The 27,986-nt window shown below is 44.5% G+C and overlaps 1 long non-coding RNA gene across 1 annotated transcript in view; it reads right to left on the bottom strand.

The window, feature by feature from the left end:
• The window catches only part of LOC137350847 (uncharacterized), a 37,069-nt gene extending 11,417 nt beyond the window's left edge, over positions 1–25,652 (bottom strand). Inside the window, exons 1-2 of the long non-coding RNA XR_010969486.1 lie at positions 25,598–25,652; positions 11,542–11,654 (exon numbers count right to left, since the gene is read on the bottom strand). This is a non-coding gene — a long non-coding RNA (uncharacterized lncRNA). The remainder of the gene's footprint in view (positions 1–11,541; positions 11,655–25,597) is intronic.
• Positions 25,653–27,986: the final 2,334 nt, after the last annotated feature.

The raw sequence follows: 27,986 nt of genomic DNA, 5'->3' as shown, positions 1-27,986 counted from the left end.
CAGTCAATGTTGGGAAAATTAAAATCTCCTATCACCACCACCCTGTTGCTCCTACATCTTTCCATAATCTGTTTACATATTTGTACCTCTATCTCACGCTCGCTGTTGGGAGGCCTGTAGTACAGCCCTAACATTGTTACCGCACCCTTTCTATTTCTGAGTTCTGCCCATATTGCCCCACTGTTCGAGTCCTCCATAGTGCCCTCCTTCAGCACAGCTGTGATATCCTCTTTGACCAGTAACGCAACTCCTCCACCCCTTTTACCTCCCTCTCTATCCCGCCTGAAGCATCGCTATCCTGGGATATTTAGTTGCCAATCATGCCCTTCCCTCAACCAAGTCTCAGTAATAGCAATAACATCATACTCCCAGGTACTAATCCAAGCTCTAAGTTCATCTGCCTTACCTACTACACTTCTTGCATTAAAACAAATGCACCTCAGACCACCAGTCCCTTTGTGTTCATCATCTGCTCCCTGCCTACTCTTCCCCTTAGTCACGCTGACTTCATTATCTATTTCCTTACAGGCTTTAGTTACAACCTCCTTACTGTCCACTGACCTCATTTGGTTCCCATCCTCCTGCCACATTAGTTTAAACCCTCCCCAACAGCGTTAGTAAAAGCACCCCCAAGGACATTGGTTCCAGTCCGGCCCAGGTGTAGACCGTCCGATTTGTAATAGTCCCACCTCTCCCAGAGCCAGTCCCAATGTCCCAAAAATCTGAACCCCTCCCTCCTGCACCATCTCTCAAGCCACCCATTCATCCTGACTATTCTTTCATTTCTACTCTGACTATCACGTGGCACTGGTAGCAATCCTGAGATTACTACCTCTGAGGTCCTACTTTTTAACTTGGCTCCTAACTCCCTAAATTCTGCTTGTAGGACCTCATCCCGTTTTTTACCTATATCATTGGTGCCTATGTTCACAACAACAACTGGCTGTTCACCCTCCCTCTTCAGCTTCATAAAATTTGCCTTCCCCCAATTTAGAACTTTTATTCCTGTTCTATCATTGTCCTTTTCCATAATAATGCTAAATCTAACTCTATTATGGTCACTATCTCCAAAATGGTCACTCACTGCTACTTCATCCACTTGCCCTGCTTCATTTCCTAAGACTAAATCTAGAATTGCGCCCCCTCTTGTTGGGTTTGTTATGTGCTGGCTAAAAAAAGTTCTCTTGAATGCTGTTCAAGAATATTGTGCCCTCTGCGCCCTTCACATTGTATCCCAGTCAATATTAGGGTAGATTGAAATCCCCAACGATTATTGCCCTATTGTTTTTGCACTCAGAGATTTGCCTGCATAGTTGTTTTTTTTATCTCCCTCTCACTATTTGTGGGTCTATAGTACAGTCCTAGTAATGTGGCTGGCCCTTTTCTATTTCAGAGCTCAACCCATATGGCCTCATTTGATGATTCATTTAGCATATCATCCCTCCTCAGAGCTGTAATTGATTCTTTAACAAATAATGCTACACCCCCTCCTTTTTATCCCCCTCTCTATACTGCCTGAAAACTCTATATCGAGGGATGTTGAGCTGCCATTCTTGCCCCTCTTTAATCCAAGTGTCCGTTATAGCAATGATATCATGCTGCCCTGTGTCTACCTGTGCCCTCAGCTCATTGGCTTTATTTGCTCTACTCCTTGCTTTAAATAAATACCTTTTAACACTAGCAAATTCCTGTGCTGCACACTTTTTAACTTTGCTTCTTCTGTCTTTCAGAATCACTCACTAATTTTCTGCCTCCTTTTCCCTGCCCTGAATTTGTCCTATTGAAACTGCCCTCAGGTTCCCATCCCCCTGCTACTCTAGTTTAAACAATCCAAAGCAGCATGAGCAAACCTCCTACAAGGATATGCATCCCAGTCCAGTCCTTCCATCAGTACTCAGAACTGAATACTGGTTAAAAAGTGGGATGCCCTCTGGGGTCTCTTGCACTACCTACCTTGTCCTTCTTGTCTGTCTGGCAGCCGCCCAGTCCCTCTCTGCCTGCGCTCCCTTAAGCTGCAGGTTGACCACCTCCTGAAACGTGCTATCCACGTAACTCTCATTTTCGCAAATGAACCTCAGTGACTCCAACTGCTCCTCGAGTTCCAAGCTTCAGCACTCAAGATTTTGCATTTGGTAGCACTTTCTGCACATGTAGTTGTCCAGGACATGGGCAGGGTCCTGGAGTTCCCAGGCACAGGATGAACGTTCGACAGGACTCCAGGACACTGCCCATGTCCTGGACTACTACATGTGCAGAAAGTGCCCATCCTGCATGAATATTATTCAATGTTTTTTACTCAACTCCCTAATTTGGCTGCATATTTCTTCCACACTAGGATTGGACAGGCAGCTCTGGAGCCTCGATAGCCCCACCAAGAGAGATGGGCGCTGCTGAGGAAACTCGGAGAACATGGAGGCAGCCTCAGAGGCATACAAATAATGAAATATTTTAGACAGGCCAAGCAGACAGGCCCCTCCGATCAGAGGACAAACCCTTGTGGTGGCAGCATTGGGACTCTATCCTTTCCTGCTGGGAGCCCCCTCTTTGGAGGATGGAGCCTCCAGCTCCAATGGCTCCCCAGACTGACACAGGGAGGCTGCCTCCATAAAGCACCACCAGCAAAATACCAGCAAGCGTGCAAAACCATTCCTAAATGGTGCCTTAATGTATTCAATTGATTGCTCGCCTCCGCTGGGCTGGCAGCCGATTTAGCTCCCCACCCACTGCTGGGAAATTTCCACGCCGCAGCTCCCCACAATCTTTCTGGCCTCCCCGCCTCCTCGACCACCACCCCAGGGATGGGAAAATTCAGGCCAGAGTCTCATTGTTCGACATTTATATGACGCCTTTCACAACCTTAGGACATCCAAAACATTTTACAGCTAATGAAGTACCATTGATGTGTATTCACTATTGTACTGTAGGAAAGGTGGCAGACAATTTGCTCACAGCAAGCTCCTACAATGTAATAATGAAAAGATAATGAGCTAAAAATTAGTTTGCCCCATTATTCAGGTGCAGGTGTTCACAACCTGCCCTTGCCAGTTCCGGTGAAGTTGGGCAGCACATTAATTTGATGCTGCCACCTCATTTACCCAATAGTAGTATTGGGCTGAGCAGTTTCTGTGCCTCTGCCTGGCTCTTCACGCAGCAAGAAGCCAAGCAGAGTTGTGCCGAAAGCATGTGCTGTGGACAGCCTTCGGCTCTTAAAGGCATCTGTCCCTCTTCAAGGAAAGCTGCACTGAATTTCAGGATGCTGCTACTAAATACTATTGTTGCAATTCTAAACAAGGAAAGTGGAACACCAGGGCAGAGAGAGGATTCCAGGGTCACGGATGTGGTGTTGGAGACCTCAGTGGTGGAAGAGGACCAGAGGAGAGACACCATATTTCCACAGGGAGCCAGGAGGCCCTCAGAACAATCGCAGAAGGCAGTGGGAGCATGAGGCCAGGGAGATCAATTTCTGGCACCTGGACCTGAGGGCCTAGTAGCAGTGCCACAAGAAGCCTAATGATTTTGCACATGGTCAACATCTTCACATGACATCTCCTACTCATCGCATCACCAAACTCTCCTGCTGCTCAATGCACCACACCCACATCACTCACCCAGCACCAGCTCCTGGCATGCAGAACTGAGGCCTAACATCCAGATGCTCCATCTCACCATCACACGCATTCCAATGCTGCCAGCCTCGTACCCACCTCTCACTGTTTCCACATACCTCCAGCTATTCAGCAATGACAGGCACATCACCCAAACACAGTGCTACACAACCTCTGACATTCCGCCCTCTCTCTTGCAAGACAAGTTGACACACAATAGAAAGGAGCACAGGGCAGAGCTGGTGGGGAATAAGGGCATGTCCTGAGTCTTAAGGATCATGGGACTGGCTGCAACAGAGCCGTGGCATCCAGCATCGCTGAGAACATTGAGAACGATGGTATGTTCCTGCTTTATGCCCCTTCTCAACCCTCAGCTCACCCTCATTCTGCTGTCTGGCATGATGAGCAAGCTGCTGATCATGTGACCATAGGCTTCTTGCTCTCCACCCTAAACCCCTCCCCTCATCCCAACTCTCCCCTTCTGATTTTCTGCCCTGTCACTTTATCTGACACTTGCAGCCACCAGCTCAGATACTGGCACTGCACATGCCAGAGGCTGGTATTGAGGCAAGTAGAATTGTGATCAGCATGTGGTACAAGTGAGTTGCAGTCAGACCAGGGGGAAAGGATGGCTGGTTTGCCAGCTCATCAGAGGGTAAGGTCGCAGATGAGTTCTGCTGCAAGGGGCTCAGGTGAGGAACTCAATGAGGCAACATACAGGAGAGCACTGATGGATGGATGTGTGTGTTGACAGGTCTGCCAGACAGTGTCCTGTCATGGTCAAGGAGCATGAAGGAGTCCAGCTCCAAACCGGCAGAAGGCATCGCACAGAGCTTGCCCTCTCCATCGCCTCTGTTCCATCTCCCTGTGGTGCTTCAGACCCAGAGGCACTGCAACTGCAGCCCCCATACCTGTTGCAGCCTTTGTGTGGACAGGCCACCAAATTCTCTGCCCTTCCAGTAAGAATGCAGCAACACTCCCTGTCAAATCCAGCAACTCACCACAACACCTCCAAAAACATTCCAGAGTACTTCCAGAGACTTTGCAATAGCAGAAGTTCTTCAAATTCACCCCACCTGCAAGTTGAGTACCTTTAAATCACATTCACGCTGGACCCTTCTTGCAGCAGAATGCTTGATCTTTGGTGTATGATGTACAAATTCATTGAATGGACCTGTGTGAACCAAATTATAACAATGGGCGCCACATCAGCTAGTAGGATAGCTTTAATTTTTCAGTTCATCCTAAAGACAACACCCTAGCCACTGTAACACTGCCACAGTACTGCGCTGGAGTGTCAGCCAAGATTTTGTGCTTAAGTCCAGAGAGTGGAACTTGAACCCACAACTTTCTGAGGCGAGAGTGCTACCAACTGAGCCCTGGGCAACACCTTAATGTGTAGCATGCAGGGAGCTGCCAGGATGCCTTTATCCTTCACCATTCCACCATTGCCCAGTTCCGCAGTGCGGACAGGTGAGTCAATAGTTGGATCCTGGTGCCATGGCTGCTGACACAGCTTCAAGTGATGCATGATGCAGTAGAGCAGCATTACAACCATGCATTGATTAATATGGTAATGGAAAGTACCACTGGGGCTCTGAAAGGCTGCATCAAATGCTGTACAGCTCCAGGCATCTCCTATAGTGTGTACCAGATAAGGTGGCAAAAATTATTGTGGACTGCTGCGCACTGCACAGTTCCACCTTGCGGGATGGGCTGAGCATGGATGTCCCTGACAAGGAGCCCACGGAACCAGAAGATCCTAAGCTGCAGGTCCTGGAGCCAAGAGATAATGCACAGTCAGACATGTCATCACTTTGAGCTGCCAGAGAAGTCATCGTGTGGCTCTTAGCAGAAGTGTACAGCAACTGATTTTCTCCATCATCAGAGCACAGCCCGTCTTCTGAGAGCCCATCTTCTCCTTTGTTTTCAGATAGGACAGAGTCATAGAGTCACACTCACAGAGTTATACAGCACAGAAACAGGCCCTTCAGCCCATCGTGTCCATGCCAGCCATCAAGCACCTGTCTATTCTAATCCCATTTTCCAGCACTTGGCCCGTAGCCTTCCAGAAGGCAATGCCAACCCAAGCACATGTCAATTCTGGCCACCTAAAATGCAAGGCCAACTTTCTCCCAGCATGTGAGTAAGGCTGAACCAGTGAGGTGAACTGTTCCCCATGGGACTGTGATCTCAAAGAATGACAGACCAGAAAATTAAAGTGAAAATCCAACCTTGACGAAACAAGCAACAGGACACCATTTATCATAAGGGACAAAGAACACTTACAACCAGGATACATAAATAGTGAGATCCAAACCCTTCACTATACAAGTGACCAGTTACAAAATAAGTGAACAGTCAAGGCACATATGAACTTTGCAATAAACAATTCATTCATAGAACTCTATTAAAGCACGTTGAACCTTACTAAGAAGATGGCCTCAGTCAAGCAGGCCTGCATAAGGTGCAGTCACAAACTGTTTGCAATTCGCGCTAGATGAAGAACATTCTTTGCTTGGATCTGTTTTAGAACTGCTTTAATTTTTGTCATATTAAAGACATTGAAATTTGTGGTTACAAGTTGTTCATCTCTAACATCTTTCAGTTCTGAGGAACAGGCATCGACCTGAAACCTTGGCCCCGCTATTTAAGGGGAGGTGGGGAGGGTGGGGTGAGTCTGAAAATGGCTGAGGTCGTGCCAATCTGCACAGCAGAACCACATTAACATTATGCTGCAGTGGGGGGTGTGGGGGGGCGGTGGTGTGGTGGGAGGGGGAATTAACACTCAGGCGGGGGAGAGAACAGCAATTGGGAGTGAGATCAGTGATCGGGAGGAGGGAGGTGGAGGGAGGAAGGCAGTTGGGAGGGTGGGATAATTGGGCCATGGAGAAGGATGGCAATCAGGAGGTGGTGGGAAGTCAGCAATCGGGAGCAGGGAGAGGCCCACGATTGGGAGGGCTGGGGAAGGCTGGAGATCAGATTGTCTTTGGGATGTGGGGCCGGTGAATGGGACTGTGTGAGGCTGAAAGCTTCTTTGAGGGGCTGGGAGGAGCACTTCTGCACTTGAGCTTACCCAGGAAACATGCATGTAACTCCATCTGCTATCCATTGGCAAGTGCACTGATTTTAGATTAGATTAGATTAGATTAGAGATACAGCACTGAAACAGGCCCTTCGGCCCACCGAGTCTGTGCCGAACATCAACCACCCATTTATACTAATCCTACACTCATCCCATATTCCTACCAAACATCCCCACCTGTTCCTATATTGCCCTACCACCTACCTATACTAGTGACAATTTATAATGGCCAATTTACCTATCAACCTGCAAGTCTTTTGGCTTGTGGGAGGAAACCGGAGCACCCGGAGAAAACCCACGCAGACACAGGGAGAACTTGCAAACTCCACACTTAAAGGATTTTCTTAAAATCAAGGTGGAAATCACAATGAGGAAACTCAAGCCTCCGTGCTCCAGTCCTGGGTTAATTTTAACCTAATTTGCCCATTCTGAAACAGACATGATCAAGTCGGCTGCCCAATTCATATGGTGTCTGATTATACTTTCACTTCAATGGACAATGAAATGGCAGCCGATCTGATTGTGTCAGTTTCCTACTGGTCAAGTTAGGTCAAAATTGTGGCTTGCAGCTGCAATCGCCAAACTCAGAAATGAGAATTTCTATCAACTGAGCTGAACTGATACTTTTTTACATTAGAGCTATGATTATTCAGTACTTTCCCGTGGTGTATCACGTGGATCTTTTCCCCTTAAAACTTTGACCTATAATAATAATTCCATAATATGGGCTGCTCTGTGAAAGCCTGTAATTACTCCATTTGCTGAATGAAACCGTGAGCTGGACATGCTCTGTTAACATTAAACAAGGTGATCTTCATGCTCCATGTCTAATTTCCAGTATTGGTATCAGTGTATTCTGCGTTTTGCCAACATAACAAAAATTTGACTGAGACTAAATTAACATTTTAAAAAGACAATTAGCAATCCATCTGAAAGTAAACTTAATATAGTAACACCATCTGTAAAAAAGGTGACATAATATGAGATACTCTCAGCTGGTAGTACAAATCATAGGGCGGCGCAGTGGTTAGCACTGTGGCCTCACAGATGCAGCAACCCGGGTTCAGTTCTGGGTACTGCCTGTGTGGAGTTTGCAAGTTCTCTCTGTGACTGTGTGGATTTCTACCAGGTGCTCTGGTTTCCTCCCACAGCCAAAGACTTGTAGGTCGATAGGTAAATTGGCCATTGTAAATTGCCCCTAGTGTAGGTAGGTGGTAGGAGAATTGTGGGGATATGGAATGGAATTAATGTAGGATTAGTATAAAATGGGTGGTTGATGGTCAGCACGGAATTTGTGGGCCAAAGGGCCTGTTTCAATGCTGTATCACTCTATGGTCAAAGTTTTACGTTAAGAATAATGGGGTGAGGCGAACACCGCTCATCAGTTATTATGGAGAAACTTTCAGAGTCCACACCTGTGCAGTGAAACACAGAAATCAAAGGTTGCTGTTGTGGTTACCCTGCAGTCACACATGCTGTACTATAACAATATCTTGTTGATAGACTCGGCATTGAAATCCATGTAAGTGTGTGAAGTTGCTGTACTTCGCGTTACCCAATAAACACAGCCGAGAAAGTTAGGGCTGGTGCATAGGGTTAGTGACTTTTCAATGGCATGATAAGTCATAACGACTACCAAACAACCTGCCACTGAAAATTAATTTCGCAATTGTGGAGTCTCATTCCTTTAGAAATTAGTGTTGGAGATTCAAAAAAATATGTATACGTTTTTCTTTTTGTCTCTTTTTTCTCTGTGTCTTAATCCCATCTTCTTTTCCTTCAACAAAAACAAGAAATGCTGGAATCACTCAGCAGGTCTGGCAGCATCTGTGGAAAGAGAAGCAGAGTTAACGTTTCGGGTCAGTGACCCTTCTTCGGAACTCCGAAGAAGTTCCGAAGAAGGGTCACTGACCCGAAACGTTAACTCTGCTTCTCTTTCCACAGATGCTGCCAGACCTGCTGAGTGATTCCAGCATTTCTTGTTTTTGTTTCAGATTTCCAGCATCCGCAGTATTTTGCTTTTATTCTTTTCCTTCACTTTATTTCACTTTCTGCACATGATTTAAATCTAATTTATATGTCCTGGTTTAGCCTCTGCGGCCACAAAATTTGCTAAGGCCAGAAAACAGACGCAAAGATCGCAATGTGCAATTAACCCATGCCTGTTGCTTCCAATGTAGGCAGCACACAAACTTTGTACTGACTGTTCACTTAAATGAATGCAGCATGAAGCCAGTGCTAAGCACGGTGTTGAGTAAAGGTGCAAAATCGTGGAATGCCAGCTGGAGTTCAAGCTAGCCTGCACTACATAAAGTCAGCCTGCACCTCTTAAAGGGGAGGTGCATTTTGACTGGAGCGAGTGCTGGAAGTCATTCTAGCTGTTAGCTTCCCCTGAAAAAGAGACAAGAATAGAACAGCATGGCAGAGGGTAGGCGCCAAGGTTCTCCAACGCTGCATTTGAGGTCTTAGTACAGGGGGTGGACAGGAGAAGAAAATCCTCTTCCACAGGGAGCCAGGAGGACCTCCAGATTGGCACAGCAGAGGCAATGGGAGCAGATAGCTGTCCTGGTCAATGCCAGCAGTCTAACCCCAAGGAACTGGATATAGTGCCTTAAGATGTGCATTGACCTCCTCTGGAAGTGGTGCAAGAGTTCACCTACCTAGGCTCAACTATCACCAGTAACCTGTCTCTCGATGCAGAAATCAACAAGCGCATGGGAAAGGCTTCCAATGCTATGTCCAGACTGGCCAAGGGAGTGTGAGAAAATGGCGCACTGACACGGAACACAAAAGTCCGAGTGTATCAAGCCTGTGTCCTCAGTACCTTGCTGTACGCAGCGAGGCCTGGACAATGTATGTCAGCCAAGAGCGACGTCTCAATTCATTCCATCTTTGCTGCCTCCGGAGAATCCTTGGCATCAGGTGGCAGGACCGTATCTCCAACACAGAAGTCCTTGAGGTGGCCAACATCCCCAGCATATACACCCTACTAAGCCAGCAGCGCTTGAGATGGCTTGGCCATGTGAGCCACCATGGAAGATGGCAGGATCCCCAAGGACACATTGTACAGCGAGCTCGCCACTGGTATCAGACCCACCGGCCGTCCATGGCTCCGCTTTAAAGATGTCTGCAAACACGACATGAAGTCCTGTGACATTGATCACGTCATGGGAGTCAGTTGCCAGTGATCATTAGAGCTGGCAGGCAGCCATAAAGGCGGGGCTAAAGTGTGGCGAGTCGAAGAGACTTAGCAGTTGGCAGGAAAAAAGACAGAAGCGCAAGGGGAGAGCCAACTGAATAACAGCCCCGACAACCAATTTTATCTGTAGCACCTGTGGAAGAGTCTGTCACTCTAGAATTGGCCTTTATAGCCACTCCAGGCACTGCTTCACAAGCCACTGACCACCTCCAGGCGCTTACCCATTGTCTCTCGAGACAAGGAGGCCAAAGAGAGAGATATATTTAAATGTAATAAATGAATTAATGTTAAAATTACTGAAGACTCAGTGATCTCTCCTAGATAGACTAATCGGATATACAAAGGTGGCAGCAGACAAACAAAACATGCAACCATTGTCGGACTTGGTTTATCCCAGAGTTCAAGACAGCGAGTTAGAAATTGGACCTCTTTGTGCCCATTTTGCTCTGACACAACAAAATGGGCACTACAAAATCTAATTTTGGGGACTACGGTCCTCTGCCAAAGCACACTTGAAAGATGTCTGGCCTTGATATTGGGTCAGGCCACTTTTCAGGCATCTCTATAATAATATCAAAATACTGCAGATTCTGGAAATCTGAAATAAAAACAAGTAATGCTGGAAATACTCAGCAGGTCTGGCAGCATCTGTGGAGAGAGAAGCAGAGTTAATGTTTCAGGTCAATGACCCTATTTCAGGCATCTCTGGTGGATTAATAAAAGAGGCATTTGGCACCTCACATATGTAAAAGGGGCCGATTTTAGGCCCTTAATAAAAGTGGATAGAGAGGAGTTGAAATGGCACCAGGAAGATTTACTAAATATATACAGATAATTTTAAATTGTTGCTATGAAGCCAGGAGGAGCAGGAGTGTCCCCTGACTCCACATTACTCCTGCAAACCCCCTTTACATTGGTTACAGCGCTCGACAGGGCTGATGCAGAAAGGATGATTTTCCCTGTCTGGGGTGTCCTGAACCAGGGCACACAGTCTCAGAATAAGGGGTAGGCCACATAGGATTGAGATGAGGAGGAATTTATTCACTCAGGCGGCAGTGAATCTGTGGAATTTTCAACCCCAGAGGGCTGTGAAGACTCAGTCGTTGAGTATGTTCAAGATAGAGATTGATAGATTTCTAGAAATTAAAGATATCAAGGGATATGGGGATAGTGTGAGAAAATGGTGTTGAGGTAAAAGATCAACCATGATCTAGTTGAATGGTGGAGCACACTCAAGGGGCCGAATGGCCTAATCCTGCTCTTATTTCATGTGTTCCTATGATATTTTATCCCTCATCCGGGACTTAACTTCAGGTTGCTGCTGGTGAGGCAATGGCCCAATATTCATTTTCTTGAAGTGGGAAAGCTGCGAGTGGAGGTGCAGCAGAAACTCAGTAGGCGCTCACGTAATATTAATGAGGCCTAAGGCCCACTTTTGGGCCTGCATTAGGCCTCCAAGTCGAGGCCAGAGGAAAACAGGCCTAAAACCAAGTTTATACTAGGTCCCTAGGTGAATTACCAACACAGCATTATTATTTGCAAAATGGAGTACCACAATTCCTTTAGAAATGTCCAGAACAGCTAGTTCAAAACCATGCCTGACATTACTAGCTAAACAATCATGATAAAGACTCAGAATTGAATTAACTCACTCGTTTTTAGTGAGAGATATGTTCAATCCATCTTGCTGCATATGGGTCTTGACCTTAGTTTACTGGATCCAGCCAAGATCTGAGATTTGTCCATTGTGATGCAGACCTCCCACCTGCCAAGAATGAGGCATATTAATTTTGTCATCTGAACATTGATTTTAAACTGTTGCTGGAGGGAAGAAATGACTTGTTAATGAGATTACCAGATCTTTGACTGGAGCATATTTGCATACTAAGAGACAGTGCTTGTGGAGACAGAAGACTACTCCCTGGGCCAATTAACCCAAATGGTATTTTGATCACCAGACATTGAAGCTGTAAGGAAGTGCATTCCAAGGAATGCTAAGATGATACAATCAACAAATGGTGGTTAAGCCAGTTAGTCACATGACTGACCTGCTGGCCAACTTGGAGTTGAATTGTGCCACATAGAAAGGAACAGATGGCAGTTTGCAACTGAAGCTGGAACAAGCAAGTCTCTCTCGTGGCTGTCTCTCTCTCGCTTTCTCCCAAGCCACTGGACCCACGGAAGACATGTAAACCTCAAGAGAGAAAGGACTCCTATATCGAAACAACTTGAAGCGTGAACTGGGACCCAACAAATAGCAGGACTTACCGGCAACCAAAGACTCCACATTGAAAGCAAAGGACAGTGATAACGAACAGATATTGCCTCAAACTTTTCTCCTTTATTCTGTCTCTATCTGCATGTGTGTTTATCCTGTATGCCTGCTAGAGTGGTCGCATCGCATATTCGTAGTCGTTAACCGGATTGGAGTTTAAGATTAATAAACTTCTACCTTTCTTGCTTAAATCTAAAGAAACCTGTCTGTTTTCCTTGCCTTACAGTTGGAGCAATGAACAAGGATTCACTGAGGGGGAGCTAAAAACACGATGTTTCTAAAATTAAGCCCTGTTATGGTTAAACCAGGCAAAGGCTGAGAGGGAACCCCGAGACCCCGTCTCACCTGGTCTTAACACCATGTGTTCCCATAATTTCCAGTTTATTCAAGAGGGCTGTGTGAGATCGTAAACATTACTAACATTGATGGAAGCAATGTAATGCCATTTTCCTAAATCTTATGTGGCTCAATGATTTCATATATGCCATAATTTGCCCTAAACATTCCTCCTGATTCCTCTGTAGGTCTCCAAAGCATCCAACTGCTGTGTGACACAACAATCTCAAGAACTTCCCATATCAGTAATATTATTTGGTAGTTTTCAGGTTCACTGGGATCTCCTTCTAGTACCTGAAAACCTCACCTACACTCTAGAGACAGCAGCGCTACACCACCCTCAGGAGAAGCAGTTCCAAGGCAAGCTAATGGTTCCGAACCCAGTTCTCAAATGCAATCATTATATTTCCCCTTGCCCAGAGCAGCATCCAAGCATTGACAGGTTGACATGTCTGCATCACGTTTCTGGGAATTAGTCAGCCAAATATTTACTTGAATTTGTTCCGACTTACCCACTGCAGAAATAATTCCCTTTCAATTGAGCACAGTGTATATCTTTTCTTTGAAAAGGGGAAATACTTTCAAGTTCTCGTCAGTCCACAATTCACAGCCTGGGGAGGGAACACTTCCCTTTATAGTTGAAGTGCTCATCTGCAGAGCAAGTGCAGTGTACCTGGACCAGGTAAAACCTTGTCAGCAATCAAGAAGAAGGAGGTTGTTACAATTCACATTAACTAAAAATAATTGGCTTTTGCCCTTCACAAGTTATTCATGATTGTAGATAGAAAATCCCCCATAACTGAACATGGGAAAGAAAGTGAGGAGAGAAAGTGTGAGAGAAAGAGAGCGAGAATGTTCAGTTGACCGTTTTGCTAATGAGCTTTACCAGAAGATTTCTTTACAGTGATATTTTCACTTCCTTTGAAAGTGGTCAGGATTTTTCCCAGGAGTTTGGGATTTGTGCCCTTTATAGTTTGGAATATCATCCCTGTGAAGTGATATGCTGAGAGCTTCAACTGACTGACAGCTTGTGTTGCTTTAAGGAGCACTCTGGCTGCTTCTAAGTGAGCAGCATAGTTCAGCCATTGAACAGAATGTACATGTAACATTTTGAGAAACGGGCAAGCAATCCATTGGTGAGTAATGCTGCACAAAATATACAAATGTGCTGCCATTTTTCTTGCTGAGCTTAGTAAAATGCTGGGAATCCTGCACTCACCCTAATTATTTTTACAAAAGTAATCAACAGAAGGAATTTCGGTCCAAAGATTCTTTGTGACATTTGATGACCTTAAAAAAAGAAAATTCTTTCCGCCTTCTGGCAAAAAGAAGAGCAGGAGAAATTAGGTAACTCGAGGCCAGTTGGCCTAACATTGATGATGGAAACATTTTTAGAGAATAATCAGAGACAAAATTAATTATCACTTGGAAAAACATCGGTAATCAATGATACTCAGCACTGATTAGTCAAAGGCAAATCATGTTGGATTAATTAAATTGAGTTCATTGATGAAGTAACAGAGAGGGTTAATGAGGGTAGTATGGTTGATGTGGTAACTACAGACTTTCAAAAGGCATTTCATCAAATATCACATAATAGGCTTGTTGGTAAAAGTAAAGTCCATGGATTAAGGAGCAGTGGCAGTGTGGACACAAAACTCGTGTAGGGACAGAAAGTAGAGAGTAATGGTGAACGATTGTTTTTCAGTCTGGAGGGAGGTATACAGTGGGGTGCCACAGCATTCGGCATCAGGACCATTGGTCTTTTTGAGATCGATTACTGACATGGACTTGGGTACAGAAGACATAATTTTGAAATTTGCAAATGGCACGAAACTTGTAAAAGTAGTAAACAGTGACGAAAATAGTAACAGATTTCAGTAAGACATGGTGAAATGGGCAAACACATGTCAGATGAAATTTAGTGTGGGGAAGCGTGAAGTGATACATTTTGGAAGGAAGAATGAGGAAAGGCAATAGAAACAAAATGGTGCAATTTTAAAGGGGGTACAGGAATAGTGAGACCTGGGGGTGTACGTAAAGAAACCTTTGAAGGTGGCAGGACATGTTGAGTGATAATGTTGAAAATACTGCTCCCTTTAATTAACCAGGATTTACTTCAGAGTTAATAGAGAGCAGGTGATGCTCATTGTAGTTTGTATTTAAGGGCTGGGTCTTTCCCTTGTCAGCCAGTTCCTTCTGGATAGGGAGTTTATCCAGAAGGGAAGAGTGGAAACTGGTATTTGTACTGAACTGTGGATTGAGAATAAAACAGTTGTGGATTGTCTCCTGCTTCCTGATTTTGGTGAATGGATATCTGCCAACTAATCATTGAGAAGGCACTTAAAAAATACTTGGTGTCCTCAGCTTTATAAATAGAGGTATAGAGTATAAAAGCTTTATAAATCACTGGTTAGGCCTCAGTTGGAGTATTCAATCCAATTCTAAGAACCACACTTCAGGCAGATGTCAAGGTGGAGAGGGTACAGGGGAGCTTTACTAGTATGATACCAGAAATGAGAGACTTCAGTTATACAGAGAGCCTGGAGAAACTGGGGTTGTTCTCCTTATAGCACAGAAAGTAAAGAGGAGATTTAATAGACATTTGAAAATTTTGAATGGCTGTGATAGAGATTAAGGAATAATTATTTCCACGGAGGATCGTTGGTAACCAGAGGACACAAATTTAAGATAATAGGCAAAAGAGCCTGAGATAAGATGGGGAGAAATTTTTACACAGCAAATTATTGTCTGGAATGTGCTAGTTGAAGGTGTGAAGCAGATTCCATAGTAACTTTTGAAAGGAATTGGATAAATATTGGACAAGGAAAGAGAGAATTGCAGGGCTAGGGGGAATGAGAAGGGGAGTGAGACTAACTGGATAGCTCTTTCAAAGAGGCAGCACAGGTATGAGGGCCGCCTTCTGTGCTGTAAGATTTTATAATTCTGATTCCATCTCCTTGATATTAACCCCCATGATGGGCAGGAGTGGTTCACCCAGCCCCTCAAAGAAGCCTTCAGCCTCCATCTGCTGATTGCGGCCTCGCTCTATCTCCTGCCGCAGTCTCCGACTCTTTCCCTTTAACCCCTGAAAGTTGTCTCTGCATGTCGCGATCGTGACTGGCCTCGCCTCTCCCAATTCCTGAACAACAACCTTCCCCCCTCCCCCAATTACCAAGTCCATCCCCAAAGGTCCTCGGCTCCAGTCTCCTGCAGCTGGTTTTCCTGCCCAGCAGCCAGACATATTGACAACCTGGAAATGGAAGACAAAAAGGTAATGAGGCTGTTTCCAGCCTCCCCCACAACCTCCCCACCTCGTATAAATACCAGGGCTAATTATTCTATGATCCTGGCAAGTCTCTTGGCAAAGCTACTGAAAGAGCGTTGTTGTGTGGAACAGGAATATTGTGACAAGGGAACTGGGGAAGAAAAATACATTGCAAAAAAAAATCTCTTTATTTTAAGAAGTAACTTTTCTTTTGGGCAGATAGAATAAATCCCCAAACCATTAAGTTTTAATCATTTGTGAAACATGTTTAGTACAAGATGTACTGCTACTGACCTTTTGCTATGTGGAAGTGGTTCAGTAATAGGATATGAGATAACATTTGATATGAGTTCAGGGACACTGTTTAGCTGCATTGCAATATTATCCATACTTCACAATTCATAATATAAAAAGAAGCATGGAACAGTACAGGACAGAAAGAGGCCATTTGTCCGATTGTGCCAGTGATGCTACTCTGGGCAAGTTATTCTGTTACATTAGTTCCTGTTAGTTCATCACACTTCTGCCAACAGATGAAACGTAGTGTGTGCTCGAACTGGGTGACCTGATGCTTATCTTAAATTGTGATTCTGACCTCATAATGATCATGATGAGAGGTCGGGGCCTATCGCACCTCCAGTGACAGCTCACCCAAGTGATCAGATCGAATTTGGGCCGCTTGTCTCTCTGGCAGAGGCTGTAGGTAATTCCTGGGAGAGAGGGGTGTACAGTGGGGTGGAAGGAGACCATAGTGAGCAATCATGGGCTGGCAGTGGCCTGAAGTAGTGCTTTGGAGTGAGGTGGAGTATTCTTGCTCCACTCCTAATAAAAATCTGCCTAGTTGTTGGCAGTGGCAGCAAATGCCTGAAAATCTAAGCGGAGCAGGCCTATATTCAGTAATGACAAATTTTTCCAAAGCTTCCATAAACAGGCCTTAGGCTCCTCATTAACATACTCAAGGGGTCTAATGTCTGTTTTAGGTGAACACCAGGTTCATACTTTCTGTACAGATACTGTAATGATCACACAAAACTGGTTTCATGAGGAGGCCTTGCAGATTATTGTAGATGTCATCTGGATGTTCCAAAGGGCTATTTTTAGGCCAACCCAGTAGCAAGTAGAAGGGATCGTATGTGTGACAGGCAATATGATATTTCCCACTCTCTGCACGAGTGAATTTTCAGAGGAAATTTTCTGAGCTGAAAAAAAGTGAGGCTGGTCTCCTAAAACTTGTGACCAACTATTTTGCACTTCAAACTGAAGAATCGGAGACAGGCTTACATCGGAAACAGACAGAGTAACATTAGCTAAGATACAGCTAGAATAACGAAGACCAGAATTAGAATTCCAGAGAGAGAAGGAGGAGAGAGAGTATCAAGAAAGGGAAAAAGAAAGAGCTTTACCAAGGGAGCTAAGGCAGCTTGAACTAACTAGGGGAAGTATCAATGCACCCAGCGAAGGCACCACTAGTGAGGGAGCTATCCCTAGCTCAGAACTGAGTGATGAGCTCTTAAAGTTCTTCCAGTTGATACCTAAGTTCAATGAGGAGGATGTGGAAGTATTTGTTGTCTCTTTTGAAAAGCTTGCAAAACAGCTGAAGTGTCCAGCAGAGAACTGGACCTTGCTATTACAGAGCAAACTAACAGGAAAAGTCCATGAGGTTTATTCTCTGCTGCCTGCTGAGAGCGCATCAGACAATGAAATGGCCAAAAATGCTATCCTGGGTGCATATGAGCTGGTACCAGAGGCGTACTGTCAACAATTCTGAAACCTCCAAAAGCAACCTAAACAAACTGACCCTGTGTTTGCAACAGTGAAGCAACTTGCTTTTGACCAATGGATACGGGCACTCAAGATACAGCCCACGTATGAAAACCTTGGAGAGGTGATCCTTTTCGAGGAGTTCAATCTCTTCCCCTTTCCATTAAAACCCATGTGGAGGAGCAAAAGGTTGCAAGAGCCAGGCAGGCAATAACTCTGGCTGATGAATTTACACTTGTCCACAAGTCCATACCCCAAGGAAACCCTTCCAAAAACTCAAAAGGGATAAAATGTGGGAGGGTGATAGGAGCCTAAATATCCATAGGTGAGAAGGGAAAGCAGGACACAAAGGGGGCCCTCCTCAGGCCAAAAAGGATGGTGCTGAGATGCCTGAAAGTCTGTATGTTTCCATTGTAACAAGGCAGGTCACCTTTGAGCTGACTGCTGGAAGTTACAGCGAAAACTGATAGGATTAATCAGGGCACACCAGACCAGTGCAGGAAAAGGAGCCCTGATGGAAAGCACAGCAGACTAGCCTTTGGCTTTAACTGCAGCAGTAAGACCCAATAAACATACTGCTGTGAGTGTGGGAAAATGTAACAAAATCCCTGAGAGTTACCAGGATTTTGTGTCCCAAGGAAACGTGACCCCACAGCCCTTGAGTGAGGCAAGCAAGCCCATAGTCATACTTAGGGATACAGGAGCCACTCAATCCCTTCTGCTGGGAAAAGGCGACCTTTCTCCCAGCAGAGTGCAATGAATGCTAGAGTGTTAGTTAAACGGTATCAGAGGAAGATATATCCCCATACCTTCATCTCAGGTGCACCTGGAGTGCGACCTTGTTTCAGGACCAGTAATCGTAGGGATTGTCTCAAGTTTACATGTGGAGGGGGTTGACCTGCTCCTGGATAATGATCTGGTGGGGGAAAAGTTGGTAGCTTCCCCAGTGGTTTTAGAGAGACCAAAAGAGGTCAGAGAGACAGAGCAGTTGTAGGAGAAGGTCTCCGGCATTTTCCCTGACTGTGTGGTGATCCAGTCCATAGCCAAACAAACTCTGTCAGAGGAGACTGAACTGGCACTGCAGACAGATGACCCTACTGTCTGGTTATCTAAAACCTTCTTTGGGAAGTTAGAGGGCCCAAAGAATGGGTTAAACAGGTCTTCCTTGGTCGAGGCTCAGCAAGCCAGTATTGAAAAATTATCACAGACTGCCCAAATTGAAGCTGAAGCAGAGGGAGTTCCAGAGTGCTCCTATTTAAAGGATGAGGTACTGATGTGGAAGTGGGGACTTCCTCACAGACCTGCGCATGAAGAGTGGACAGTGGTTCACCAGATAGTGGTGCTGCCGAGGTACCCTCAGGGAATACTAAGAATAGACCATGAGCTTCCAATGGCTGGACGTGTCAGTATACAAAAAAACCCAAGCCCGCATAAGATAGCATTTTGACTGGCCACAACTCCATAAAGATGTGTTAGAGTTCTGTAAAATTTGCCACAACTACCAGGTTGGGGAGTGGGGGGGGGTGGGGGTGGGGAGTCCCAACGTGCAGTAAAACCTGCACCCCTAATTCCCATACTGGCTTTTGGAGAACTCTTCAGCAGAGTGCTGCTGGATTGTGTGGGACCCCGGCCGAAAACAAAAGGGAGCTTCCAGTATCTTCTCACCATTATGGATGTGGCTATCCGATTCCCAGAGGCCAATCCCCTAAGAACTATCTCTGCCAAAGTAGTTGTGGAGGGGCTAACCCAATTCTTTACCCGATATGGGCTGCCTGCTGAGATCCAGTCAGAACAGGTCACAAATTTCATGTCTGTGATCTTTCAAAAAGCCATGGGTAATCTAGGCAAAACCTAGCTAAAGTCCTCAGCCTACCACCTGCAGTCACACGGGGCTTTGGAACGTGCCACCAGACCCTAAAGACAATTATCAAGGCATACTGCTATGAGTACTCCTAGGACTCTAACAAAGGGCTGGGATTTCTCCTGTTTGCCACCAGGGACTCACCCAATGAGTCCACTAGCTTTAGTCCCTTTAAATTAGTTTATGGGCACGAGGTGAGAGGTCCTCTTAAACTAATCAAGAAGAGGTTTTTGGGACACGTTAGACAGCATCTCCATATTCCGGGAGCTTCTCACGAGAGCCTGTGCAGTGGCTCAGAAACAGCTAAAAACCTCCTAGACAGCTATGAAAAGGCAGATAATTAAACATGCCAAGGCCAGAACATTTTGGCCCGGAGACCATGTGTTAGTACTACTCCCAATGAAGGGTGAACCCCTGACAGCCCAGTTCAGTTCAGTGGACCAAGTAGTAAAGAGAATTGGCAGGGTGAACTATTTAATTGACATTTCAGACCATAGAAAAAAACAAAGGCTGTGCCATATTAATATGCTAAAGCAGGATCACGGCCGGGAAGGGAACAAACAAGCCCAGGTCTGTCATGCAGTCAGGAAAGAGGAGGACGAGAAGGAGAGCGAGGACAAGCTAGAGGAGGGCCTGGAGGGTTCCCAAGTTGAACCTCAGTTAGTCAATATGGAAATATTAGTAAAATTAGACATTGTACTCTCCTATTTAAATGCAGAACAAAGAGGAGCCCTAAAAAGGCTGCTCACAGCATTTTAGCATTTAAAGAAATCTGCAGGGACAAACCAACCCAAACCAATGTGGATGTAGGAGAGACCCATCCCACAAAACTAAAACCCTATAGCCTAGGTCCCAGAAAACTGACCCAGGTTCATGAGGAAATTCTGTATACGCTGGAAAACAAGCTGATTGTGCCCAGCCAGAGCAGCTGGAGTTCCCCAGTTGTGCTGGTGCCCAAGCCCAATTGCTCAACAAGGCTCTGCACCTACAAAACCAAGATAGACTTGCTAAAAGGATACTGGCATGTTCACTTAACACCCCAAGCCAAAGTGATCTCAGCTTTTTTCACCCCAGAAGGCCTATTCTAGTCCCTTTGGATTAAGGAATGCCCCAGCCACCTTCCAAAGGCTGATGAACCAGTTAGTGGCTGGCCTACGCAACTCTGCAGTGTAACGGGATGATTTGCTAGTGTACAGTGAGACCTGGGAGGACGAGCTAGACCAATTAGAAGCCCTCTTCCGAAGGTTACAGTCAGCTGACCTAGTGGTCAACCTTCCAAAAAGCGAGTTTTCAACACCTCAAGTCACCTACCTAGGACATGTTGTATGTCAGGGGCGAGTGCTGCCCAGAGCAGCAAAAGCACAGGTGCTGACGGATTTTTCCGTCCTCACAACCAAGCGGGAAATAATGCAATTTTTGGGAATGTGTGGGTTTTACCATAATTTTGTCCCAAACTTCAGCACTGTAGCCGTCCCACTGACAGACTTACTGCAGAAAAGACCAAAGGTCAGAGAGGTGCCAAATAGCTCTCGAGAGGCTAAAAGCCATTTTAACCAATGAACCGGTGCCAGCAGCTCCAAATTTTAATAAACCATTTAAAGTGGCAGCTGATGCTAGTGACCTAGGGGTAGGTGCCGTCCTGCTCCAAGATGATGAGTCAGGCATTGAGGGACCGGTTGACTACTTCTCCAAAAAATTAAACTGACACCAAAAGAAGTATTTCACTGTGGAAAAGAAAACACAGGGAATATTGCTAGCTCTTCAGCACTTTGAGGTCTATGTCCAAAATGGATATAGGGAGACTATAGTCTACACCAACCATAATACTTTAATCTTTGTGCAGAAAATCAAAGATGGAGCCTGCTTTTGCAACCCTACCACTTCAAAATTACCCACATTGCAGGAAAAAAAACAATGTGATAGCTGACACTTTATCCAGAGTCTAATTCAACACAGAATCATCCCAGAAGAAAATTAAACCAGAGCATAGCAATGGCTTTTGAGATTGAGAAGTGAGTGTTTGAGGATGAACGTGTGTGTGCAGTTTTGTTTTTTTACCAACGACCATATGATGAAATGCTCCTGTCATCACATTTCATTCCACCTGGAGTGAAGGTGTCATGAACACGTCCTAAGCTGAAAGATTTTATTTAATCCATCGGTTGGAAACCGGAAATAAACTTTAAAAAAAAAGCAGGATACAAAGAACTTGAATTAAACTTTAAAAAGAAAGCAGCTAGAATGGCCATCGGAATTTGCATACCTCACATACCAAGGTATCAAGATGGAGACAAATGTCTGGTTAATCTCCCACCAGAACAATGGCTCGCAAATTTTGAATGAACTACCTGCCTTACCTCCATTAACAAGACATTCAAAGCTATCTTGGAACATTAATACTGGTGGAGACGAACCTCAAAGGGTAAACACTGAAACAATGGTACCTGAGGGATTGGAATTGTTAGACTTGAACTAATTAAGATGTAAAGGATCGAATACACTGTGACAGTCTCTCCATCTGTGTGAAAACTTGCAGTTTCTTTTCGCTACAGCAGACAAGCACCTGAGTTTGACCAGTGCAGGACCCAAGATGGGGATTGTTTCTTTCTCTCTCTCTTCAGGCAACGCTGTAAGTTTGAATCCTGCCTGTGGGCTGCAAAACATCCAAGTCTATCATTCCTGCAGACAGAGAGTCTGGGGAGAAAACCATCTACATCACTGTCTCCAAGAAAACCCTGAACCAGGTGACCACTTCTACCAGCCAGAAACATCAGGATCACAAGTTCAGCCAGAAGACAATTAAATTACCAGACTCCACGGACTGTATATTCCTTTATTTGTTCTGGACTCAAATCCAACTAATCAATTATTCTTCACTCTGTAACCTATTTGTGTGGGTGTGTGATTCTCACATGAGTGCGCGTGAAAGTTGGAGTGTAGTTTATTATTTTACTTCCATTGTGCATTAGTTTTAAGTACAATAAACTGATCTCGTTCTTGTTCAAGAAAACCTGTCTGATTGGTTCTTTTATGATCATAGCATATAAAAGGGTTAAACAGTCACTGAATTGGTAAGCACATCCACCATTTAAAAGAAATAAATCCTGTTTGGTCAAGCAAGGAGAGGGAAAAGAGGGAAGCCTTTTGACCCATCCTCACCAGATCGTAACAACATCCAATAGTCCCTTTAAGGATTGTTGAGGAGGACGCTTGCTGCTTGATAAATACGGATAGAGGGTATGTAACCATACTTTATTTATCTGTACTTAAAAATTGCAAATGGGTCCTACAACTGGCACAGGAACCCAATTTGCATATGCAACCAGACTTCCGTCTGTTTTGAATGGGAGTGCTCAACACCCAATTACAGGCCCGTCTGATAATCACATCGGGTGCCTTGGACAAGTAAAGAATTATCCTGCCTTTTCCACCTGCTGGATGCCTCGTAAAGGTGTAGGTGGCATTTAAAGTCATCCCCAGGGGCAGTTATTTTTATACAAACATCCCATTTTTGTTGTCAAGAAACAACTTGTCCCGTTTAGGCAACAGCATTGTTGAAATCCTGATTTTTTTTTTTGAACTGGAATTCACATCTTGCTGAAAATTTACACTGGAATGAAAAAATTGCCAGAGATTGTCAGTGCCAACATCAGTTTCCCTCTTATGTGGCTGAAGACCAAAGCTGGTGACTTTTCAGCTTCAAGCAGTTAGCTGTAGTCTACTGCTGAAGAGAAAGTAATCAGCATTACAACTCACAGACTTTGGCATGGAAATAATAGAAAATGGGAGAGGAGAATGAGATGGAATCTATGGAGAGAAATGCACGATGCTGGACTGCACCAAAGAAAGGTTGTGTGTGATAAAAGCAGAAAAAGCTGGAAACACTCAGCAGGTCTGGCAGTATCAGTGGATGGCGGGCCTGGAGGTAGCCAATTAGGAAGCCACCTCCAGGAATATCCCTGTTCCGATCTCACTCCTGGCAACTGCAGGCTCAGGACCTCCATTTGGTCCTAACATCGGAGTTCCGAAGCCCTTGGGATAATTCAGCCTAATGTGTCTTTGCTTCTCTTGCCAGATCACACAGGAGATGAATTCAGCTGCCTGGCCAAGGACGCAATCTGTCACCTGGTGAACGCCGCCCGATACAGCTCTGTGGCTGGTGTTGTAAAGATTCTCCTGTAGCTGACTGGAAGGACCCAGAGCCATGGAAGTACAGAGCCCTGGTGGCCTTCACCTCAACAGATAACAGCTGCAGGAAGTAGATTGCAGCTTGAGGTCTGCTCTAAAGCCCCAGTTATTCCAAAACTTTCAAAGAAACTCAGGGTTCATGTAAGTGGCTGTTCATAGTTGTTTATGGCTTTTGCTGATTTTCTGACAGAAAACTACTGTAGAAATTCCAAGTGAGTGAGTATAACACAATCGGTCTAATATATGCAGGCACCATAGCTGAATAATAAAATAATGTAAATAATGTAATTAATAAATGTTCCTGGGACTCGCACAAAGGAGCTCAGGCCTGAGCAAATCCTTCTTTTGTATAATTAGAAACTCTCAGCGTCAAAGGGGAAGTTTATGACCATATCTTTAATGGCACAGGCTAATCTGTGTTGGGACTCTTCTGTCATTGAAGAAAGACAAGAAAACCGAAAGCGTTCTTTGCCCACTTCTTTGCAAGATTCTGAATGTTTGTATCCTGGCTGAATTGACATCCATTCGGATCCATGCGTATCAAATAAATTGGTACAGTTGGCTTCTGTAACCAAACATCAACAGTTTTGCAATCCCCTTTAAAAGTTATTGCTGTAGTGTAAGGGTTTGAAAGGGGTAAAGTTTAAGAGAGTGTGAGGAATACCTCCCACCATGGTAATGTAAGAGATCACATGTGAGAGAGACTGGAGGGAGATGCAACAGGCCTTCAAAGGAGTCACACACAGACTTTGTAAAGCTGACTATACTTAAATGTAATAAATGGGTTAATGCTAAAATTACTGAAGACTCAGTGATCTCTCCTAGATAGACTAATCGAATATACAAAGGTGGCAGCAAACTAACAAAACATACAACAATTGCCATACTTGGTTTATCCCAGAGTTCAAGACAGCGAGGTAGAAATTGGACCTCTTTGTGCCCATTTTGCTCTGACACAACAAAATGGGCACTACAAAATCTAATTCTGGACTACGGTCCTCTGCCCAAAGCACACTTGAAAGATGTCTGACCTGATATTGGGTCAGGCCACTTTTCAGGCATCTCTGGTGGATTAATAAAAGAGGCATTAGGTTCCTTACATATGTAAAAGGGGTCGATTTTAGGCCCTTAATAAAAGTGGATAGAGAGGAGTTGAAATGGCACCAGGAAGATTGACAAAATCTATATAGATATTTTTAAATCATTGCTATGAAGCCAGGAGGAGAAGGAGTGCCGCCAACTCCACATTACCCCTGCAAACCACCCCCCTCCACTTTGATTACAGGGCTCGGCAGGGTTGATGCAGCATGAATGTTTTTCCCTGACTGGGAGGGGGGGGGTCTAGAACCAGGGTACACAGTCTTAGAATAAGGGGTAGACCATATAAGACTGAGATGAGGAGGAATTTATTCACTCAGAGGGTGATGAATCTGTAGAATTTTCTACCCCCAGAGGGCTGTGGAGACTCAGTTGTTGAGTATGTTCAAGACAGAAATGATAGATTTCTAGAAATTAAAGATATCAAGGGATGTGGATATAGTGTGGGAAAATGGTGTTGAGGTAGAAGATCAACCATGATCCAGTTGAATGTGGAGCAGGCTCAAGGGGCCAAATGACCTAATCCTGCTGCAATTTCCTATATTCCTATGATATTTATTTCTCATTCAGGATTTAACTTCAGGTTGCTGCTGGTGAGGCAGTGGCCCAATATTTATTTTCTTGAAATGGGAAAGGTGCGAGTGGAGGTGCAACAGAAACTAGGTAAGGGCACATGTGATATTAATGAAACCCAAGGCCCACTTTTGGGCTTGCATTAGGCCTCCCAGTTGGTGCCAGAGAACAACAGGCCTAAAACCTAATATATACTGGGTCTCCAGGTAAATCACCAACATGGCATTATTATTTGCAAAATGGAGCACCACAATTCTTTTAGAAATGTCCAGAACAGATAGTTCAAAACCATGCCTGACATTACTAGCTAAATAATCATGTTAAAGGCTCAGGATTGAATTAACTCACTCGTTTTTAGCAACAGATGTGTTCAATCCATCTTGCTTCATATGGGTCTTTCATATTGTTTCTTTGAAAAGGGGAAATACTTTCAAGTTCTCGTCAGTCCACAATTCACAGCCTGGGGAGGGAACACTTCCCTTTATAGTTGAAGTGCTCATCTGCAGAGCAAGTGCAGTGTACCTGGACCAGGTAAAACCTTGTCAGCAGTCAAGAAGAAGGAGGTTGTTACAATTCCACTTTAACTAAAAATAACTGGCTTTTTGCCCTTCACAAGTTATTCATGATTGTAGATAGAAAATCCCCCATAACTGAAAATGGGAGAGAAAGTCAGAAGGAGAGGATGAGATAGAGAATATTCAGTTGCCCATTTTACTAATCAGCTTTACCATAAGATTTTTTCACAGTGATCTTGTCACTTCATCTGAGAGTGGTCAGGATTTTTCCCAGGAGCTTGGATTTTGTGCCCTTTATAGTTTAGAATATCATCTCTATGAAGTGATATCGAGCGAGCCTCGCTTGAATAACAGCTGGTGTTGTTTTAAGTAGCACTTGCTGGCTGCTTCTAAGTGAGCTGCATAGTTCAGCCATTGAAACAGAATGTACATGTAACATTTTGAGAAACGAATCAAGGGAATCCTGCACTCGCCATAATTATTTTTACAAAATAATCAACAGGAGGAATTTAGGCCCAAACAATCCTTGTGATATTTTACGGCCTTAAAGAAATAAAATCCTTTCAACCTTCTGGCAAAAAGAAAAGGGGGGTAAATTAGGTAACTACCGGCAACTTGGCCTAACATTGGTGTTGGAAACACTTTTAGAGATTAATCACAGACAAAATTAATTATCACTTGGAAAAACATGGGTACCCAGCACTGATTAGTCAAAGGCAAATCATGTTTGATTAGTTAAATTGAGTTCATTGATGAAGTAACAGAGAGGGTTAATGAGGGTAGTATGGTTGATGTAGTATACACAGACTTTCAAGAAGCCTTTCATCAAGTGTCACGTAATAGGCTTGTGAGTAAAAGTAAAGTCCATGGATTAAAGGAGCAGTGGCAGTGTGGACACAAAACTGGTGTAGGGACAGAAAGTAGAGAGTAATGGTGAACAATTGTTTTTCAGTCTGGAGGGAGGTATACAGTGGGGTTCCACAGCATTCGGCATTAGGACCATTGGTCTTTTTAAGATCTATTACTTACAAATTTGCTCATAGCACAAAACTTGGATAAGTAGTAAACGGAGACAAGGATAGTAACAGATCTGAGGACAAAAACAGCCTGGTGAAATGGGAAAGCCTGTGTCCAATGAAATTTAGTGTAGAAAAGTGTGAAGTGATACATTTTGAAAGAATGAGGGGAAGCAATAGAAACAAAATGGTGCAATTTTATAAGGGGTGCAGGAATAGTGAGGCCTTTGGGTGTATGTACAGAAACCTTTGAATGTGGCAGGACAAGTTGAGAAGGCTGTTAAAAAAAGCACATGGGGTCCTTGGCTTTATAAATAGAGGTATCGAGTGCAAAAGCTTTATAAATCTTTATAAATCACTGGTTAGGCTGCAGCTGGAGTATGGAATCCAATTCTAAGAACCACACTTCAGGCAGATGTCAAGGTGGAGAGGGTACAGGGGAGCTTTACTAGTATGATACCAGAAATGAGAAACTTCAGTTATACAGAGAGCCTGGAGAAATTGGGGTTGTTCTCCTTATAGCACAGAAAGTAAAGAGGAGATTTAATAGACACTTGAAAATTTTGCATGGCTGTGATAGAGATTAAGGAATAATTGCTTCCACTGGCAGAGGGTTGGTAACCAGAGGACACAGATTTAAAATAATATGCAAAAGAGCCAAAGGGAGGGTGGGAAATTTTTACACAGCAAATTATTGTCTGGAATGCGCTAGTTGAAGGTGTGACGCAGATTCCATAGTAACTTTTGAAAGGAAATTGGATAAATATTGGACAAGGAAAGAGAGAATTGCAGGGCTAGGGGGAATGAGAAGGGGAGTGAGACTAACTGGATAGCTCTTTCAAAGAGGCAGCACAGGTATGAGGGCCTTCTTCTGTGCTATCATATTTTATAATTCTATGATTCTATCTCCTTGATATTAACCCCCATGATGGGCAGGAGTAGTTCACCCAGCCCCTCAAAGAAGCCTTCAGCCTCCATCTGCTGATTCTGGCCTCACTCTATCCCCTGCTGCAAACTCTGACGCTTCCCCTTTAACCCCCGAAAGTTGTCTCTGCATGTCGCGATCGTGACTGGCCTCGCCTCTCCCAATTCCTGAACAACAACCTTCCCCCCTCCTAATTACCGGGTCCATCCCCAAAGGTCCTCAGCTCCAGTCTCCTGCAGCTGGTTTTCCTGCCCAGCAGCCAGACATATTGACAACCTGGA

Source organism: Heterodontus francisci, chromosome 1 (genome assembly GCF_036365525.1).
Source record: "Heterodontus francisci isolate sHetFra1 chromosome 1, sHetFra1.hap1, whole genome shotgun sequence".
Lineage (NCBI taxonomy): Eukaryota > Metazoa > Chordata > Chondrichthyes > Heterodontiformes > Heterodontidae > Heterodontus > Heterodontus francisci.
This window is presented reverse-complemented; position numbering and strand designations above follow the sequence as displayed.